The sequence below is a fragment of the Alligator sinensis genome, unplaced genomic scaffold, assembly GCF_000455745.1.
Source record: "Alligator sinensis unplaced genomic scaffold, ASM45574v1 scaffold10_1, whole genome shotgun sequence".
NCBI lineage: Eukaryota > Metazoa > Chordata > Crocodylia > Alligatoridae > Alligator > Alligator sinensis.
Genome location: NW_005842169.1, coordinates 1684445 through 1690908, shown reverse-complemented (window position 1 = coordinate 1690908; position 6464 = coordinate 1684445). Strand labels below are relative to the sequence as shown.

General features: G+C 46.3%; 1 non-coding gene across 1 annotated transcript; it reads right to left on the bottom strand.

Moving 5' to 3' along the window:
* Positions 1–5800: 5800 nt before the first annotated feature.
* On the bottom strand, positions 5801–5971 carry LOC112550636. Its single transcript, XR_003094563.1, has one exon. It is a non-coding gene; the product is annotated as a U1 spliceosomal RNA (small nuclear RNA).
* Positions 5972–6464: the final 493 nt, after the last annotated feature.

The following is a 6464-nucleotide window of genomic DNA, read 5'->3' as shown; positions in this document are numbered from 1 at the left end:
CCATAGATTAAAAAAAAAAACAGAAAAAAGTCACCAGCATTTACCAACAGTTGAGCTGCCATCTGGCTTACTGGGGCCCTGCCCACACACTGTGGGGCAGAGAGACAGCCCCAGCAGCCCCCACCTGGGCCTCCTGCCCCTCGCTGCCCTGTGCTGCCCAGGGGGGGCTCTGCCAGGAGGCCCCAGATCCCCCAAAGCCCTGCTTCTAGGGTAAGTAGAGGGGGGGTTCCTCCATTTTCCCCCAGGGCCATAGCCCCTGTGTGGGAACTGAATCCCCTGTTGGGGGGCCATAGCCCCTGTGTGGGGACCGTAGCCCCTGTTGGGGGGCTGTAGCCCTTGTGTGGTGGCCCAACCCCCTGTTTGGGGGTCATAACCCCTGTGTGGGGGCTGTAGTCCCTGTGGGAGGGCAGCAAAATATATATTAATGTATTCATGAATTCATGAAACATGTATTTAGAGTTCACTTTATTATTATGATAAGAGACTTGCTTTAAGACTGTAGATATATCAATAAAACATTGTCCAACTGATCGCTGTCTCTGTCTCACTTCACTTTCTTTCTTTCTTTATAGTGGTCTTTTGTTTTACTTGTGGAGGAACATGGATTTTGGGCTGTTTTACAGAGTGACTTGGGGATTTTTTTTTATCAGGGATTTTTTAGTGGCAGGACCCTGCCTCCTCAGAGCTGGAACCTTGAACTAAGCTGGCCATGGCTGACCTCCTGGCCAAATGGGGCCAGGAGGACATGCTTTGACAGTTTAAAGCAGGCCACCACACCCAGAACATCTTCCAGGTGATAGCTACCCAGTAGGCCTGCGCGAGTAGGCATGTATTCAATCCGCCTTCAGATCTAGCTACTTCAGATGTCAGCAATCCTATCCAGAGCTCTGGATTGGTTTGCCTCTTCAATCCGGCTGAAGCGGCTCCGAAGCTTCGGAGTCACCTCGGAGATCCAGCCATGGGGGATCAATGAAATATCTATGACTTTGTTGTTTTGTCTCTGATTTGGGTGAAACTTGCAGAGGTGGTAGCCTCTGCTGAGAACATGAAGCTTGATAAGTTTCAAGAAGATAGGTGCAGGGTTTGGGGGAACTGCACCCCAAATTCGTGAAAGCAAAACTCATGTCATGTCTACGTGTTACAGCACAGGGGGATGAAAACTCCAGGAGTGATGGCCCCTACTGAGGCCACAAAGCATGCCAAGTTTTAGGAAGATAGGTGCAGTGGTTTGGGGGAAACTGCACCTTAAGCTGCTGACAGGCAAAACTCATGTTGATGACCCTGTGTGTGTTAAGGCATAGTGGGCTGAAAACTGCAGGGGTGGTGGCCCCTGCTCAGGCCACAAAGCATGCCACCTGTGTGTGTGTGTCTCACTGGGGAAGTCTGCCTTCTGGGGCCCAGTACCTCTGGCTGCTAACAGGCAAAACTCGTGATGTGGTTGGGTGCTTGGGCGACTGCATCTGTCTTGGGGCACAGCGGGGTGGAATCTACTGCAGGCCTAGGTGCTGGGCCCCGCCAGGCCACAAATCCTGCTAACTGTGTGTGTGTCTTGCTGGGGGAGCCTGTCTTCTGGGGCCCTGCACTTCAAGCTGCTGACAGGCATAACTAGTGATATGTGTGGGTAACACTGTGTGTGTCTGTTAAGGTGCACCCTTCCTAGCACTGGGGCCTCTGCACAACACAGAAGTGTGCCCCAGTGAGGCCTCCTTCTCCCCTACAGCCTCATGTCCAGTCTGCCACGTTATGTGATAACAGGTAAAATAACTTAGCTGGCTCAACACCAGTATCATCAACAACAGCATCAAAGGTACCCAAACAGAACTGTCACACAGCCTTTCTTTTTATAAAGGAATTGACAGCAAGAAGTAAAGATATTGTGTTGTGTTGGACAGATGATGTTACTTATGGTGTGTGATGGCTTATTTTGTGTTTTTATGTCTATATGTGTATTATGAAAAAAAAAGGAGTACTTAAAAAATGTATCTTTGGAAGCTTTAGGCTTGAAATCCCCTTTGTCAGGCTGAGGAAGTACCTGCAGTTGGTCCTGGATGGAAGGAGTAGTAAAGAAGCCAGAGGCCTGGCCAATAACTCAGGCAAGAAAGCTAGTCAGTGAAAATTGAAACGGAGGCATCAGGGGGTGAGGGACAGGCTGGGGGGGGGGGGGTGGGGGGGGGGGGGGAGTAGGGAGAAAGGGGGATGTAGTAGCACAGGTAAAAGTGTAGATGTGCCTGGGGTGTCAGATCTCTGGCCGGTCGCAGTGTGCCAGAATCCACTGTGTATATTAAGTCCATGAGTTTCTGTACCTACTACCTAGGAGGCTGATGAAGCGCAGTTCATAGGCCCAGCTCTGAAAAGTAGTGAGTTCTGCATTAGTCTCAATGTGAATCTGACTTCTGTGTTGTCTTCAGTCTCTATGTAAACTAACTATAATAATATTAATAACTAATAACCACTATATATAATCTGACTCTTTTCTTCCCCTATGAATATCTGATTTTCCTTCTTCTATGTGCGTATATTATAAGTGTGTGTGTGCAATCTGTTTGCCTGCCTGCGCAGTGATGGATCACGCTGGCAGGGAAAGCACTGAGCTTTCTTTTTTCAAAGTTTGCAAAAAAAAAAAAAAAGAGCAAATATAAATTGAAAGAAATGAATTGCATAGTAATAGTAATTGAATAGCTAAGCTAAAATAAGCTAAATCCTACCCAATCCTTTCTAACAACAAAAAGGTGTAGGCAAGTTCAACTACTGAGTAAAGTAACCAAGCTGAGATGCTAGAATCTGCTAGGGTACCTTTCTGACTCCGTTCCAGAGAAGGAACAAGCTCACCAAAGGCACAGCACACTTCCAAACAGAGGCTTTTATGCTATTTCTAGGTCCCTCCCCCAAGACACTGTCATTGGAAAGACAGCCAGAAAGAAATCCTTCTCACTGGCCAGCTACACATGTCAGTCTCCCCCACCCCAGCTCCCCTTCCCCCCCCTCCCTCCATCGCCCTTACCCCCTCTCTCTTCTAACTTTTATTCTCAGCGTTCAAAACATCCAAAGCTTTTCTGAAGCACTTCAGAAGCTTCCAGCTGCTTCAGACAGCTTAAATGAGCCTGTGCTTTGCTCCAGGCATGCTGCTGAAGTGTCTGAAGTTGCCCCAGATCCAAAGCACGATCTGAAGCCTCGCACAGCCCTACTGCCCAGGTGGCTGGGCAGGGGGCACACATGGCAGTAGTGCTGCACAGAGGCCAACTCTGCAGCCACAGCCCACTGGCAGCTGGCCCAGAGAGGCAGATGCCTCTACTGGCTATGCAGTCCCCATCTCGGTCTGCAGGTGCACAGCAGGTCACAGCCAGCCAACAGCCCCCACTACCAGACTGCTGCATTGGGTAGAGGGTTCAGGGAACTCTCAGGGCTGCTTCAGCTGTCCAGCTGGCACAAAGGGTAGTGTCCCCAGCTACCAATTGGCTGGGCCCCAGAAGCTCCTGAGAGCTAGTAGCCCTGAGCTACTTGACAGGGTGGCTTTTTTAGTGCTGCGTGCTGATCCTGGGCTCTAGCTCCCCCTGGCTGCAGATACAGGAGGAGCCAGGCAGCGTTATTTTGTCCTAAGTGGTACAATTTGTTCCTCAACAAAGTGCATGTCCAAGCACGTGTGCTGAGGCAAAAAGCCCCGGTACAAATTTGCACTGCTTCTGTTTGAGTGGCTGCAAGTGCACGTGCATGAATGTGTGGACGCGCCCGTTGAGGTTATTTCGTGAATACTCTCTCACCTGATAATTTGGTCATTACACTTCTTGCTAGACCTTTAAATGTATGGATAGTTGTGTTAAGTCTACCTTTTCTTTTTTTAATCCACAAAAGAACTCTCTTAGGGAACTCTCAACTCAACATCCACATGGAGAGTTAAGTCTAAAATAGTCCACCAGCCCTCAGATTCTTCTTTCCAGACAGACTGCTTCCTAAAATACAGTTACTGGCATGAATCTTGCAGTGAAATGTCCAGTGTACCTTTAAATATAACTGAGATGTTCTTTCCTTTAGCCCTGCCACATGACTGATTCCTGGCAGCTGAAACAAGGGACAGATGGCCATCCAGCTTTCTTTGCACCCTATTGAGATGAAGAAGTGACAATTTGCAAAATGCTCAAAACTAATTTAAACTATTTTAACCTCAGGAAGCCCAGGACTCCCTTAAGTTTCTATTGTGAAGCACAGACCACTTATATGCTTTACCAAGCAAAGTGCTCCGTCATAAAGAACTCAACACACTCATACATGATCACCCAACCTCTTGTGCCCTCAGGGCTCATACACGAGCAAGACTGCTAGTGAAAAACTGCAAGCTGCTAGGGTATGCTGGATACTGGGATGCAACTAATTGATTCCAAGTCTTTCCCATTGTTCCAGTAATCTGTTAGCCAATGATGCTTCAAAAAGCAGCATTTACACCTGCTATGAAATTAAAGCATGTATTTTGCTTTGAAAATTGTAACTAAGTTTCCAAATTACTAGATTCTTTGGAAAAATATATGAAAAGAATAGACGGAGGGATTAAAGTAAACACTAATGAGATTCGATAGATAAGGAGATGATGGATGGTGTGGTTTGTATATTAGTCTGAAAATGGCTTTACAGTATATGGATTCTAGGAAGCATGATGTTTGATGTAGATTACTCTTGAAAACAGAGAGTGGCTGAGTTGGTCAGTATTTGAGACTGTATGTCCATCTTTGGAGAGTGTCTAAGCACCCAGGTTATTGGATATTCTGGCTATTTACTTGTGTCCTCATTAATTTCCTCCTTTTTTAATTTCTCCCCCCACACACAAATATAGATAGATAGATAGATAGATAGATAGATAGATAGATAGATAGATAGATATTATTATTTTTCTGACGTGAAATGAAAACAAAGGGAAAAACCTTCAAACTTTAAAAAAAAAGGAATTAGCTTCAGACAGCCTAATGAGTAGAGGAAGTAGATATAGCTTATCTGGATCAACAAACTAAATTCTTCAAATGTTAGGGAAATACTGTAATATACTAATAAATACCTTCTTGACAAGAAACACCTCACGTATATATATACAGTACTCTATGTGTTGCTCAGTGAGTGAAATTCTGGCTGTTTGAATTAGCACCTAGATTTAAGACTGACCCTGTGAGCCACTTGCAGTGTACAGAGCTGGGCTGATGCCTGGGCTTGATCAGTTACATGCACTGCACACAACACAGGGAGTCAGTCTGGGGTAAGCACTGCATGCAGTGCCCACACCAGACTGGCCTTGAATGCTGGCTTTGAGACTTTGGGCTGAACTGGAGCCAGGGCACACAGCTGATCTAGCAGAATGTTGCATGCAACATGAACTGGTCCCACTCCAGTGCTTGCTTTGATTGTGGCACAGGAGGCTGGCATAAGGCACATGCTGCATGCTGTGGCCTGCTGGACTGGCCCTGTGTCCTAGGTCCAATGAAGCCCAACTTCTCAGTAGACCATCCCAATGACCCTCATCAGATCCACAGAGGGGATTAATTTGATGCCCCCTGATATAATTTCTGATCCTTGTTTTGTTTTTAATTTTATGTCTTGGCCCAAATCAGCCAAATCAGTTCTGAATTCTAATGACTGAGAAGAACTCAGTCATTCAAGTCTGTGTGGTACAACCACTGGCAAGTATCCTCCTTCTCAAACTCTTCAGCCTGAGGCTTCAGATATGATACTCCCAAATCCATGGTAGGCAACCTATGTACAAGCCCTAAGCCCAGAAAGCTAGTCTTGCTTTCCCATAGCCAAAAGGCCAAAGAAACAAGCTAAAGGGAAAGCCCAAGAGCAACCCCCTATTACCATAAATTGTGTAGCCAAGATCCTCCCATTTGGAGGCATGTGTACACTGCCTGTAGTGCAAGGAACAGGCCTTCACCCTCTAACTACACCAAGGCATTCAAGGTCAAGAAAAAGGGTATCTTCCCTGCCAGGTAAGTAAAACCACCTGGTCTGAAAGCCACTTCATGGTATCTCCCCTGACAGGTAAGTATTTACATGTCAGCTTCTTGGAAATCCTTACAATTCTTGAGCATTTAATTGTAATACTGTTACCCACATTTGGGGACTAACTAAAAAGTCTGATTAGGAATGAAAAGGCTGTGAGTAGATCTGTGCATGTGCTTAGAGCTTCTTTCTGGGTGCATCTACATGATACTGTTACTCTGAAGTTGACTAATTAACTTCTCAGTAAACATATCAGTGTCTGTATGTGCATCCCTATCAGGATGCAGAAAATAATAAACTCTGCAGCAGGTTAGGACTTGTAAACAGAAGTCCTAACCTGTGGTGGAGTTTTTTCATGCACAGCAGCATACATGTAGATGCTGCCCTGGCTGGCTGGGGCACAGAGTGGAGCTAACCGGCAGGCAGCCCCCCATACTAAAGCATCCTCCTGCCTCAACCAGCCCCTCTGTAGCATATAAAACCACATT